Source organism: Pan paniscus, chromosome 6 (genome assembly GCF_029289425.2).
Source record: "Pan paniscus chromosome 6, NHGRI_mPanPan1-v2.0_pri, whole genome shotgun sequence".
NCBI lineage: Eukaryota > Metazoa > Chordata > Mammalia > Primates > Hominidae > Pan > Pan paniscus.
In genome coordinates this window covers 98,680,904-98,696,505 of record NC_073255.2, presented here as the reverse complement: position 1 = coordinate 98,696,505, position 15,602 = coordinate 98,680,904, and the positions used below count along the sequence as shown (strand labels likewise).

General features: G+C 37.1%; 1 protein-coding gene across 2 annotated transcripts in view; it reads left to right on the top strand.

The window, feature by feature from the left end:
* SEMA3C (semaphorin 3C) overlaps positions 1-15,602 on the top strand; it is a 177,585-nt gene that overhangs the window by 74,884 nt on the left and 87,099 nt on the right. The gene's annotated exons all lie outside the window — the stretch shown is intronic.

The following is a 15,602-nucleotide window of genomic DNA, read 5'->3' as shown; positions in this document are numbered from 1 at the left end:
TTTACCTTTTGTCTCCCATTTCCAAATTTCCTGTCAGTTTTAGCCTCACAATAGTTTTCAGTCTACGTGAGGGAACAGTAGGGTTCTGGGAACTTTTCTTAGATTGAGTAAAAAGCTGAGCCATGTGGCTACCCTTTGTAAACAGTGGAGGGGGAGAGGTCGTATCAACAGGGTTGGGGAGGCCCTGCTGGAGATTCAACAAGAGCGGTTTCTCACTGATGAGTTCACACTTCTGGATTCTGCTTTCATTTGGAAAATTCTCCTCAAGCAGCGAGATCATGAACCCCCTGACAAAGGAAAGACATTTCACAAAGATACAAAGATTTAGAAGGACACTTCCATGGTGCTTGTGTTACATACCTTGAAAACTACTGCAGCAACGTGCTAACTCCTTAGCACATTTCATGCATTTATTCAAAAAGACATGGTTCATTGATGGTCGAGTTTGCACTGACAGAGTAGAAAGGTGATGTATTGTGTTGGAAAGGGCAATAGTTCTAGAGCCAGAAACACATCATTTTAGTTTTCTCCCACTGGCCATTTTTACTTTTGTGACCTTGAGAAAGATAGATCTGACCTCTCTGAGGAATATTATTATTATTCCTTAAATATGAGGATAAGGATCACAGTCAATATTTTCTGAGAAATGTAATGTACCTGGAACTGCTCTGCTTTAATTTATTAATTTACTTTATCTTAATTAGGAACCCATGAGATTGATAATATCATTACCTCCATTTTACAAGTAAGTAAACTGAGGTTCCAAGGAATTAAGTAACTTTGCTAGATGATAAAACAAGTAAGTGTCAAGCTCAGGGCCCACACTCTGAACCACTGTATACCAGGTAGGACTGTAATGAGGATAAATGTTAATTTATGTAAAATCTTAGAAAATATTATTGGACAAGTGTTTGATTCAATATAATCATTAGTAATATTAATATGACAATTGGTCAGATAGGTTTTGCTGGGAGAACTGTTGGATCTCAGTTTATAGCATAACACTGGCACTGTCCAATACATTTATTTTTAATAAGCAACTTACATATGTCGTATGTGCATTAAAATTTGAAGACTGCAGCTATACTCATGAAAAGTGATGGAGACCAAGTGCCTCAGCTGAGCATATTCTCATCCTCCATGGGGACAGGAGAGTGTGGGCACTGGCACTTACGTTCAAAATGTGGGAAAGGTACCCATGATTCATCTGCAGTATTCTTATATATTTAATGGAGAAAACAATAAAACTTAGTTAATAACATTTTTGTAGAGAGTAAATGAGGTAGTGCTTGTAAACTCTTCTTAGACACTTTATAGGTACTTTGTATGTTCTCAGTAGGAATTAGGTAGTGTGTGGTAACTTAAATTAGGCAGACTGGGTAAAGAGTAAGAAAACTTTTCCTCTCATTTACTTTTGTGTTGTAATAAAAATTATTTTTCTTAGAATCTTGAGATATCACAATGGTTTTTATTGGTGCACTCATTACATTTCAATACAAATTAATATTAATTCAATAGATTTTTATTTAGCAGGATTAATTTAGAAAATAACTCCGGAGTAATGCCCTAAAGCTAGTGTACAATTATTCTGTTTAAAATTGAAACTCTTGTCTTTGCATGGCTAGACTACCAGTTGTGAGTGATAGCTATTATGCTCCAGGTGTTTCACACTTACTTTCTCATTCAATTAGCACAATGGTCCCATGAGATAGGTATTTTTTTCTTCATGCAGGTGGGAACACTTAGGCACTAATAATTTAAGTAAGTTGCCTAAAGCCACACAGCTAGTCAGATGCAGTGCCAAGATTTTAGAATAGATTTGTCTTCAAAAGCCAGACTTTGTTCCAGGAAAATGCATTAAGCTAAAAAAAAAAAAACACACACACAAAGAAAAACAGTCTCATTTTAATTTTTAATTTGTGTTTTAATTGATAGATAATATATAAAGTACATGTGATATTTTGTCACATGCATAGAATGTGTAATGATAGAGTCAGGTTATTTGGAATATCCATCATCTTGAGTAGTTATCATTTGAATGTGTTGGAAACGATTCAGGTCCTCTCTTCTAGCTACTTTGAAATATGTAATACATTGTTGTTAACTACAGTCATCCTACTCTTCTATAGAGCATTAGAACTTATTACTTCTATCTAACTCTATGTTTGTATCCATTAACCAACTTCTCTTTATCTGCACCCCCACCCACACGCCCCTCCTAATCTCTAATTTTATGTTTTAGGCTAAATTGATTTTTGGACTGGAAATGTACTAACTTGAATTAATTTTACACCTGGATGTGAAAAGATAATTTTGTTCTTTTCATATTCATTGTCGATGAAGTAACAAAGCTTGCAGAGTTTTAAAATTAGGGAATACAGTTTATATGTCTCTGATGAAAAGTAACAAAGCTTGCAGAGTTTTAAAATTAGGGAATACAGTTTATATGTCTCTGATGAAAAGAAACAAAAAGACAGATTCTGCACTAGAATCCTGTTTATTTGCTCTTCTGATTGTATGGCATAATGTGGCTTGTTTGACTTAATCTTGTAAAGTTACTTAAATTGTTTAATGTTCAGTCCCTCAAATAACACCACCCCAGCTATCTATAACTGTCATTTTGCCTACTAAAATGTGTTGCTTTTTGAGATTCAGGAATAAAAATGTCTGTAAGTCAGTGAAGTGAAGCTTCCCTCTGCATTAAAAAGGTGACCATGAGCTGTTAATACTTAGGTCAAACTGGATTTCTCATGGTTTGTCATTTCCTCTTTTAAGTGCGCCTTATTTCCACCAAAAGATTTTACTGAAAATTAAAAAGAAAGTCATGGCTAATGTTTGTCTCAATGGGGTAGCAGCATTTTGTAAAATAAATAAACTTTGAGTCTCATACTCTGCTATTCTTCTTGAAGTACATGCAAGAATGATAAATATTATGTTTCCAGAGCAAAAACAGCAAAGTGCAACACTGATCTCTTTTGAAAGCTTGAGTGATGCCATCTCTAAATACCATCACGTGAAATTTGGAAACAAATGGTTTCCCAGTCTAGCACAAAGGAAAGAGAAATGTCTTGGATATACATTGAAAAGCCATTGTGTATATGATGAGTCTTGGGCTTTCAAAGCTGCAGGAAACATGGTTGCATCCTTTGTGCTTCTCTTGAAAAGAATTAAAGGGTGGCTCTATTACTATGTAGAAGCCCACTCCCAAGGACTGTTTAAATCTCTGCTCCAGCCGCTGAGCACTGCAGAGTCACTGACCTTGTATTTTAGACAGTGTCGGAGGGAGAGAGACAAGAAAAAAGGAGAAAAGGGAGCTTCTGCGTAGAATGACTGACAAATGTGTTTAAAGTTAAATGAACATGTCTCCACTGTCCTCTGCAGTTCTGCAGACTTGTTTTTTGTTTTGAAGCCAAATGTAGTAACTTGGCTAAACAATGAGTCACATTGAAATAAATAATATTTAGATAAAGTAGCTGTCTTTTTAGGAAAACATCTCTACATCTCTTTGTTCATAAAGTCTGGGTCTTTAAATTTGAGGTTTTATGGTATATAGTTTATAATATTTTTCCTGTGTTCAAAAGAAAATGAGTTTAAGCATGCATCAAGTGAAAGCATAGTTCAAGAATTTTTGCTGGTGGGGGGAGCTGAGTTTTTAAATATCAAATAGTTTGTCTTACTGAAAGCTGTGGGTGGTCCTCCATCATTCTGAAGGAATCTAGAGATGGGGATTTTTTGCCAACATATAGCTGTTTTCCAGTTAGATACTGATGTTTCTGTCATTGCCTAGTTCAGCATTTTATTAGGTGCAGTGCAGTTAGACTCCTGTATAAGAATATATGTAAATTACAGTGGTCTGCAAGGAAAGTTTGCATAGCCTGATTCTTGATCAAAGGGTAATTACAGTCCTTTTAACTGACAGGGCATTGAAATGAGCCCCCAGGATTATGAGAATATGTATAAGTTGCATTTTTGTCAAGACTTTTTTCTATATTTATTTATTACTATGCAGGCACACAATAGTTTAAGAATACAAAATATTTTTATTCTGCTTTACTCAATACTGTATCATGAAGCAATCTTGCTCTCAAGAACTCTTCATTAAGCAGAATTATCTTTCTAGCAAACTTGTATGTGATCATGGCGGGTACTTGCTCAGATTTGTTTCATTGGCATTTGAAGTGACTTGGGAAAAATTCAACCCCTATGGTTTGACAGTCAAGAAATTTGGATCTTTCTATGTTGGTTGGCTCCTTGTTTCTGCTGAGAAAACCCCACTCCATTCTGCTTCTTGATCAACCCTGAGACTTCTAATCATCCTTTGAATCTCCCACCTAAGGGTTTCTACGCAAACTTTTTCTACTCCCTGGAAAATGCTTATTTCTTTATTAGCTCAACTTTATCCTTCAGGTCAAAGTTTACATGATTGTTTCCACAGCCATGATGTAAAGCCCTTGTCTTAAACACTTACCCTCCCTTTTACTATACTTTGTGCATTTATTACTGTGATTTTAGTATAATATTGAGTGGCTTAGTTAACATTTATTGAATGGAGAAACAAGATCAAGTACTTCCTTCTGTCTAATATTTTTCTGTTATTTCCAGGAAGACTTAATTCTTCATTCTTTAATGCTCCTCAATTTTTGGAGTCATCTTTTTATACTGCAGTTGCTTGTGTACCTCCACTTTAGACTCTCCTGTTTGAGAGAGAGACCAAATTTTTGCATATTTTTACCTGGCTCCTGGCATTTACCATCGCGCTGTCTCTCTCTCTCGCTCTTTTTTTTTTTTTTTTTCCTGGAGACAGGTGCTCTGTCACCTAGGCTGGAGTGCAGTGGTGCAATCACAGCTCGCTGCAGCTTCTACCTCCCATGCTCAAGTGATCCTCCTACCTCAGTCTCCTGAGTAGCTGGGACTACAGGTGCATGCCACCAAGCCTGCAGATTTTTGTATTTTTTGTAGAGACATGGTCTTGCCATGTTGCCCAGGCTAGTCTCTAATTCCTGGGGTCAAGTGATTCACCCGCTATTGCCTCCCATAATGTTCGGATTACAGGCATGAGCTACCACACCTGGCCTTTTTACCATCTATTGAATGAATGAATAAATATATGTCTCAAAGAATATTTCTATTTTGTATACAGCCTGCTGTGTTATGTATAAACACAAACAGTATGTCATAGAGAGCTGCGGGCTGTGTTATGTATAAACACAAGCATTGTGTTATAGAGAGCTATGGGCTGTGTTCAGAACTTTATGAGGGTGAGAGGGACAAGAGACTTCACTAAGCACATAGGATCTCCTATTCTTGCTATAATTAAGTGTGCTGACTAAAAGTACCCACTGGAAGCCCACAATATGGTCAAGGGAGTTTTATTGAAAGCATCCAAATCCAGCAAATAGTATAAATTTTGTGAAAGACTAGTGTTAAATGTTGCTTTAAGACTCTTTCCATATGTGGTTCCAGTGTGGTCACTTAAGGGATGTGCTTGGGGAATGGCGTCTATTAGATTCTCGGTGTTCTGGGGTTTTGGTGACATGATACACCATGTCAGGTCATCATCCTTCCCCAGTGCACACACATTGGTCTGAAATATTGACTGTCTTTATATTTCTGTCCCACCATCCAAGGACTTTGCTGTAAATGTTTTAAAATATATCCCTACAAGTCTTATTGTTTGTGAATGACCTTTAACACTTGTTTCCATATTGAATATAGCCTGCTTTTATGACTTTAGCACATGAGAAAATGTTTTCCGTATCTTAACATTTTTACACAAAAGAAATTTGTAATGACAGTGTAATAGTTTATTTAGCAGAGGTACACTTATTTACCCTGAGCTCCAGCTGATATCACATTTCTCTTCTGTGCCCACTTTTTTCTCTGTCTGTTGTCAGGTATCTGCTTTTGTTTTGTTAACCATCCTGGAACCACTGTTCTTGAACACCTTGCCTCAAAGTAAAGCTTTTTCAGAAGTGCCAAGAGGTCTAGAAAGCAGGTGTCAGATGAAGTGTTTCCTCCTCTACAAGTTTATCTGCCTTGTTTATATCTCAAGTGGACACTCTGAAACTGAGGCCTTCCTAGAAGTATGGATATCATTGATACTGATAGCTCATCTGTGTTGTCCTTATATAGATTAGTGATAAGTTCAGATTTTATTCTACTTTTTAGAAGTAAGTTACTGCCAGTTCACAGTCTCTCATGATATCTGAGATATTCCCTAATTGTGTATTCTTCCTACCCTGAGATAGAATCCAGACAGTACTTACCATACAAGGAACAAAAGATTGGCCATGTCTTCCAAGTGAGCTTAGAGAAAGGGAAGTCAGAGTTTAGAATTCTCTATTTAATTGAATTACACAACACAAGTAAAATATGTTTTTTGTAGGTGATAAGGTGTGGCTCTGTGTCCCCACTGAAATCTCATCTCAGCTGTAATCATCACGTGTCAAGGGAGAGAACTGGTGGGAGGTAATTGGATCATGGGGGCGGTTTTGCTCATGCTATTCTCAGTGAGGGAGTTCTCAGGAAAGCTGATGGTTTTAAGTGTTGCACTTTCTTGCTCTTTCTCTTTCTCTTGCCACCATGTAAGAGGAGCTTTGCTTTCCCTTTGCCATTCACCATGATTGTAAGTTTCCTGAGGCCTCCCCAGCCATGTGAAACTGTGAGACAATTAAACCTCTTGTATATGAATTGCCCAGTCCCAAGTACTATCTTTGTAGCAGTGTGAAAATGGACTAATATAGTAGGGGAACAAGATAGCCTTGCTTTTGGTTTAGCTTCATTTTTCTAGAAAATACACAGTTGTATTACTGTGGCTATGTTTCTAAGATTGGTTTTTACATAGACCCCTTTTTCCTACAAGATGTATAGTAATATGAAGGATTACATTAGCTTTACAGATATCCCACAACAATAGATAATATGTGTAAGCAGTGAAAAAGGAATTATTTTTATAGACATTTTGTTGCTATACAGAACATTAGAGATTATTCTGGTTCCAAAATATTCTCATTCTTTTTTATATTGTAGATGCAGGACCTAAGGGGAGTGCTCTGGAGGGTGGTGTTGGGGGAAACCCTGTACCAGCAAAAGGTGAAACTAAAAATTTAACCTTGGTCTACTATTTCCAAAGCCAAGCCTTTTGCCTTCCCCAGCCATACACACCCTACTTTTTAATAGTGATAAAGTATTAATATTTCATGTAAACCATGATTTTCTGAAATTTGATGGCATTTTTTCCATTTGATTGGTTTATGCTCATATTTTTGATTCACCATGATTAAAAATAATAAAAATCAATATAGCAAACAAAAAAATGGTAGAATGTGAATGAACAAAGACCTGTGTTTCATGTTTAGAGTCAATTTCCACTTGAAAACTGTACAGAAACAAGGTAGGTTTCAGCAAGTCATGGTGTAGTCCCCTACCCTGCAATCCAGGACATTGTAGACCATTTCAGATGACCTTCCAGGCAGCCTTCAAGAGAAAAGAAAACCAAGGAGGGAAAGGAGCAAATTTATCAGCGAACCTGAGACCTGACTTTGTCTAAAGGATCGAGAAAGCTTTTATGAGACAGCCCTGTTTAAATTACATCAAAACTATTGGTCACATTATAAGTAGGAATTAGAAAAAGGCAGGAAGAATTTTATAAGCAAGAGGAACAACATGTACAAAGGTCCTGAGGCAAAAAAGGAGCAAGGCAAGTTTGAAGTTTTAAAAAGAAGGCCAGCAGAGCAAGAACAAAGAATAGGCCAACAGTGATGATTAAGATTTGTGGTAAGGTAATCTGGAACTAGATCATAGGAGGCCTGGAGGGCCATGTTAACCCTTTCCTGTTTGCCCCAATAATCCTTGCAGCTGCAGCATTTACCCCAAGGTAACTTTGCCACAAAATATCTCGCTTTTATTATTATTTTCGCATCACTCTAGTATATCGACTTAGGAAACAAAAGACTCATTCTATTTATAGTATTCTGTTTTTAGTAGTGGTATTTCAATTCACAAAATACGGTAGTTCTCGATTCCTGAAAATGTCAAATCCCAGAAAACTTAGCATTCCTATGTGTTAACATCTTCTTGAACAGTTGTTGGCCAAAGATTGATTTGATTAATCCGACGTTTGTGAAATAGATGATTCTGAAGATTCAGATGATTCTGATGCTAGTTCTGTGTAGAAATAACTGCAAGAACAGTTTTATATTTTATTTCATAGTGAAAATCAGTCAGACTTGCTTCAGCCCCAAACAGTGCGTTTATGAAACATTAAAGGAGCACTGACAGCATGCTCCACTTTTTGTTCTAAATGGGAAAGGGTTAAAATTTTGAAATTTTTACTAAAACTAATAGAAAACCATTCAAGATAATTAAGAGGTTGCTTAAAAGTAGAGCAGCCATATAATTTAACTTCCAAAACATGAATCTTTTGAGAATGAAAGAGGGCACTAGTGATAATTATGCTGGGGAAATGGGCACAATCTGGGGCTGTCTGGGGCAAACCAGGGCGAGAATCATTGTTTCAAGACACCTGTGCATTTGCAAATCTTCCCTCTGATGCAATGCGTGGGAGATACATTCTGTGTTCACTGCTGTCTGTCTGTTTTTGTTTGTTTGTTTGTTTTTGAGATGGAGTCTCCCTCTGTTGCTCAGGTTGGAATGCAGTGGCATGATCTCTGCTCTCTGCAATCTCTGCCTCACGGGTTCAAGCGATTCTCCTGCCTCAGCCTCCCGAGTAGCTGGGATTACAGATGCCTGCCACCATGCCCGGCTAATTTTTGTATTTTTGGTAGAGATGGGGTTTCACCATGTTGGCCAGGCTTGTCTCAAACTCCTGACCTCAGGTGATCCACCTGTCTCAGCCTCCCAAAGTGCTGGGATTACAGGCGTGAGCCACCGCGCCCAGCACTGCTGTCATTCTTTAGCTGGGTTCCCTGCGTATAGTTGTTTCCTCATTCCTTCTTTAATCCATTTGGCATTTTGCTTCCATTTATCCCATCATGCCTGTCAAAAAGCAAAGAAAAGGGGAACCTTCTGTCTTCTGCATGAAGCTGTGTCTGTTCCCTTGATGAAGCTATGTCTGATACCATTTTCATGCTGCCTCTCACACCTTTTTTAATGCTTTAGCGAGAAGAGCATCACTGAGATGTTGATAGTTCTCGAGTTGTTTAGAGTATGGTATCTACTCGTCCCCGACTGGCAAAGAAAATTTGGGAAGCTGAGGCATTTCTTATACTACATTTGATACTATGCAGACCCATGTCCAGAGCAAGAACATGAAAGAAACCCAACTAATAACTGTCGAAGTTGTCAGTCTGATTAGAAAAGCAAGAGGTCATCTGATTGAGTTCACAGATTAAGGACTGGCTTTGCTTTGAATCCTGAAATCTTGCCTCTTTTAGTCTTTACTGTGTGATCTTGGGTAGATTGCTCAAATTTGCTCAATTTTAATTCCTTTGTGTGTGGGACTAGAGTAATATTAGAACTGAATGCAAAGACTTTGAATGGAAATTGTGTGAACGAAGTTTATAAAGCACCTAGAATACTTGCTGCTACTGGTAAGCCCACAGGTGGCTGCTATTTGGGGCTATTATTTTTGAGCAAATATGGTTTTAATAACATGCCCTCTGGTCTCTATTGTCTTTGTTCACATTAGGAATTAGTAGCTGTAGTTTCAGTCCGCTGAAGTTTCACTGCTCTTTATTTTTTTTTCTAAACAGACAGGTGAAATTCACTTTCTAATCCAGTTTCAAAACAATAAGCCTCAGGGAGAGGATGGGTCACTTGAGCCCACTCTACTTAAAATTCTTCTGAGATAAGACATTCAAAAGAGGAAATTATCCTGTCAGTAGCAATATCTCTGAAGTAAAAGATATCCTAAAGATTTACTTTGAAATCTGTAGATGTGCATTCTGCCTGAGATCTGAGGTTTATGATGAGAAGAATGTTTTGATGGACTAGCCAAACAGAATAACAGAATGTTAGGTAAGCAGTGAAATAGTAATTAGGACATGGTATCTTCGTTATTTCTATCCTCTTATTTCAGCAAAGTGTCTAGCCTGCTGGGATAAGGGCTCAATAAATGTATATTGAACAAATTAATAACACATCATGAATTTTAAATTCATGAGTAGTTACTGCATATGCTGCTAATCCAGGGACTCCTGGGAATTGATTTTCAATCAAGGAGTCTTTTACCTATTTTTGAATTTTATAAAAGGCTGAAGACAATGTAGTATTCTGAACGAATGAGTTACCCTACTGTGTAGTTTGACAGGTATACAATTGGCACTCTGAATTGTAGGTATCACATCTGTGGATTCAGCCAACCACTGATGAGAAATATTCAGAAAAAAATAAAAAATAACAATACTACAGTAAAAATAATACACATTTTAAAAGCAATACAGTATAACAACTATTTACATAGCATTAACATTGTATTGGGTATTTTATGTAATCTGGAGATGATTTAAAGTATAGGGAGGATGTGGGTAGGTTATATGCAAATACTCTGGCCTTTTGAAGCAGAGATTTGAGCATCCTGGATTTTGCTATCTGTAGGGTATCCTGGAACCAATCTTCCACAGATGCCAAGGGAGAACCATAAAATAAAACCCTAAACTCTCTACCTTCCTTTATCAAGTTCACATTTTTGAGTGCATGAATGAGATTCTTCGTGACTTAGTTAACTCAAAAATATTAAGATCACTGACTGGCTTAACAGAGAACAAACGTTTGTTCTTATATGAATGGTAATAGAGTGTTATTGATGGACATAATGTTACTGTATTTTGAACTATATTATAATTGCTGTAACAATATATTGACTATACTTAGGTAGCTCCAGAAGCTTCTGTTGCCAGGGCTTAGATTTTGGGGAAACCTATTGTTCTTCCAGCTTTGGTTAAATTCTCAAAGCTTCACAGTGGTTTCTATTACAAAGAAAAGTTCATGTAGATACATGAATTTTAGGTAAGCATATTGTGCAGCAAATTTTACCCCAGGGAACATTGGCATAGAAGACATTACAGTAATTTTCCATCATGGAGCTCTACAATAATGTAGATTGTAGAAAACAAACATGCATAATTTTTTTTAATGCTGTTTCCTGGGAGATTTTCCCAGGGGCCAGGAGACCTGTGCTGCCCTTTGTGGAGCCACTGCATTTTCTAATACTACATACTCTCAGCCAGAGTCCCTTATTCGTTAATTGAGCATGTCCTGAGAAACAACACAAATAGCTGTACCTCATATGCTTCAAAAAGGATGACATCATTGTGAGGTTAAAGGGATGACAATGCCATTCTTTGCCTTGTTTAGATGATGGACTAGTAATTGTAATGTTTTTCTCTCACTGTAGCCAAATCATTACATCAGTCACTTTCTATAACCGTGGCCAATTCACTGGATCATTCATTTACTTAAATTGGATCTATGTGAAACCAAATGATAGATTCTTGGGTCATTCTTTTTATAAATAAAATTCTCATTGCTTTGAGCTCATCTCTATGTTCTAAAAAAAAAAAGGTCGTTTCTCTCCCCAAGTCGTATAGTTCAATTATGACTACTAACAGCAATTTAAATAGCATTTTAACAAAATAGCCTAGGCTTTTTACAACAAGGGCACTTCTGAAGTAAATCTCCCTGGTTAACAGCTGTCAACTATCAGTAAGCCATAGGTAATTAAATTTGAAGATGCTTTATGGCTCGGAAAACTAGATTAAAATCCCTGGACCAGAAAGGTCTTAAGTTGATGTAGCTATTGCTCCCTGCGGGATTTGAATTAATGCGATAGATTGACGATTTTCTTTTCTTTTCTTTCTTTCTTTTTTTTTTTTAGACGGAGTCTCACTCTGTCACCCCAGGCTGGAGTGCAATGGCGTGATCTTGGCTCACTGCAACCTCCGCCTCCCAGGTTCAAGTGATTCTCCTGCCTCTGCAGGAGAATTGAGGCTGTCCTGCCTTAGCCTCCTGAGTAGCTGGGATTACATGCGTCTGCCACCATGCCCAGCTAATTTTTGTATTTTTAGTAGAGACGGGGTTTCACCATGTTGGTCAGTGTAGTCTCGATCTCCTGACCTCGTGATCCACCTGCCTCTGCCTCCCAAAGTGCTGGGATTACAGGCATGAGCCACCGTGCCAGGCCTGGATTGACGATTTTCTAATGAAACAGGCAAGGAGGAGAACTGCAATTGTTTGCTTGTTACTTGCACATAAAATTTAGTTGAGCCTATTTTCCCAGCTAAGATCACACTCTTGGTTTTATTTCAGTACAGATTAGAAAAAGAAAGGGAAAAGAAAAAAATAATGGTTTGGAAAAAACATCAAAACTAAACTTTCTTCATGATAGAAAGTGTGAGAAAGTCGTGATGGGGGTTTGTGGACCCTCAAAAGATATATCAGTTAGTATTTATTTCTACAGCAGAAAAAGAAAACCTCAATTCAAGGTGCCTAAAAACTGCAAGGATTTCTTTTTATTTCATATAACAGAATATTCCAGTAATAATGGAGTTCCGGTTAATTCAGTGACTCAATGATTTCTTAAAAGATCCAGATTTTTTTCTACATTTCTGCTTGCCATTCTCAGCAAGCAACTTTCTTGGTAGATGCAATTGCTGCAATCATCATGTGCTCACATACCAATGTCCAGAGGCAGAAAAAGAAATCACCTCTTCTTTTGTGTGTGCCAGTTTTTAAGACTCAATAAGCCTTTTTCAGTAGCCGTGCAGAAGGCCTCCCTCCAGAGTTCACTGGCTAAAGTTGTTCATATGGCCGTATTTAAAACACTCACTGGCTAGAAGAATGGGGCCAGTATGGTTGTCATTGAACAGCCCTGTCAAGGTGGAAGAAAAGAACAGTATCTAATTAGATAGATAATCTACAGTGTCTCCTCATGAAAGGAGCATATATTGATCCTCTACTGTGGGCTGGTGGAACATACTTTGAGTTCAGTATTATTATTGCCAATGTATAGATGAGGAAATTAAAACAGAAATGAGCTAGTTTTCCCAAAATAATATACTTAGTAAGTGATGAAACTGAAATTCAACTCAGAACTGTGACACCAGTTGAGTACTCTCTTCACAGTGTCAAACTGTTTCCTATACATCATGAATCACCTTCTGGCTCCCTTTTTGTATCTAACAACCAAGTCATCTCTATACTTTGCTTTGCTTTGCTTTTTAGATATACTCTTCCCCAGAGAGTGTATCTGCTCTCAGAATTCCATATAATCATCCATGAAAATAACTGAACATCTCTACCTGAAGATTTGCTACTTCTAATGACAAAATTAAATTAATTATCTAATTCTACATTCTTGTGGAACATTTCTGCTTTGATTTGAATGTAATTTAATCTGTCCATACCTAAGTACTTTCTTTACCAAATATATCTCCTTTTCAGATCTCCCAAGAGTAGTAAGGGCATATTCATTTCTCCTATACTTAGCTTACAATGTTAAGGGGAATTTACGCCAATCTTTCCTCTACCCCTAGCCAAAACCTACATAAAATCATTCCAAATTCTTTGTTTTAGGCATTTCTCACATCAATTTTTCTTTTCCATTTTAGCATATCAGGTGTTCATCAATATACTATCTCAACTACTAGAACAATGTCTTTTAGTCTTTTCAGCTTATATACTTTAAAAATTACCCTGCATACTCAAATTATTTTCCTTAACAATGCCTTATTTTATTATTGTGTTCTCCTGATTAATTTGAGTAGATGCTACTTGTAAAAAAAATTGAATATATTAATATTAACTCTAAATTAGGCATTCTAGTCATTTTTTTCCTCCCTGCATAAGAAATTGTTCTGACTTTGCTTGCTGAAGATTGAAGTCTTGCCCCAAGTTATACTAATAGGTAATCCATGTAACCAGCATCAGTATAGCTCCGGGACTCTTTTAAAAACTTTATGTATATTAAACTTGACAACAGTTTAAACTTCACAACAACCCAATGAGGTAGATGCTATTATTATCCTGATTTTAAAGATAAGGACACTAGAGTTCAGAGAGATAAAGGCCCTTGCCAAGTACATCTAGAAATGAAATGGTAGAGCCAGAATCCAGACTCCAGTGGTTGAGCCCCAGAGGCCATGAACTCAGTTATATTTTACTGTGCTAGTCTGTGTATGTCACTTCACAATTATTTATTAAGAGGTATTTGTTGAATGTGTATTCCAGCAGCCCAAGCAATGTCTTACCCCTGGTGTTTTACAGAAGACTTACACAACCATGAATCATAGCCCTTAGATAAAAGTAAGCGTTATAAAACACCTGGATTTTAGACAGAATCAAGGCAGTCTCTGTCCTCTCCAACCTTTGAGTGATACTTGCTTTGATTCTATATTCTCTCCCATGTTCTCAGCTCTTGGATTTTTTTCTATTAGCCCTAACCTCTAGTCTGGCATGGGCTGATTTTTTCCTGAAAGACTTCCCTCTTCCCTTACGTGCTCTCCTCATGAAGGAAGCTGTTTCAGTTTTTGGGCTGTGGCACCACCTGCCAGCCGTGTCACCTCTCTGTCCGTGATTCCTAGGGAGGCTCAGTAACTGGAAGGTTATCAGGCTGCACCATGCTCAGCACCCAAGCCCCCTGTTTCCAAAGACCTTTCACCCAGGCCCTTGTTATTAATGACCTGTCTTTTGTTCTTGTATGCTGTCATGATCTTACATTTTAAGATTCTTCTGAAATATTTTTCTAACCTCTTGATTGTTTTTTCCAACATAAAAAAATCCTGTATTTTACTATTGTTGTATGAACAGTAAATTTGAGGCTATAAGATTATGTCCTAATAATTTTAGGGATTTAGCTCCCTAAATTTTAAAAAGTAGGAAAACATACATCTATTTTATCTAAATTCATGTTTTTCTTAAAAATCATGATCCAAACTTAATAACAGTAATTAGAATTTATTGAATACTATCTCTTGTCACTCATTTCACGTATTTATATGTGTCAATTAAATTGATTTCCATGGGAACTCTTGGCAGAAGTTACTATTATTGTTGCATTTTACAAATGAGGAAATTAAAGCACAGAGAGGTTAAGTAACTTGTTCAGTTTCACAGGAAGTTTGGCAACAGAACCTGGTTTCATTATCACTCTGCTTCTTCCAGGGCATTTTCAGATTATTGGCTGAAACTACTTGCAGGATATTATGGCAGACATTCTGAACAAATGTGCCCAGAAAATAGGTTAAATTTGTGACTTCTGTATCTTCTCATATGGGCTATGGCCCAAGTACTCATGGAATATACTCCATGACTTCCTATAAGAATTTGTATCATTTTGATTTCGGTTTAAGTCAAACTACAGCTCTATCAGAATTTTTAGAAATGTGTTTGTGATTCAATGCCTAAAAATCTAGAAACAGTTCATCATGGAAGCAGTCATCCCAGAAAGCAGACTCTTTCTTAGAGTTTGTCATTCTTCAGATTATAATCAAAAGAACAAAGAAATCCTGAACCATTTGAATAGAAAAGTCTAAAGTTATGCTCCTTGAGAGGAGCATTTTGACCAGAGAATGTATCATGAATGTCACGATACATTGATTGTCTTCAAAGGCCAGCCATACAGGCACTTAGGCAATGTGGAAGAA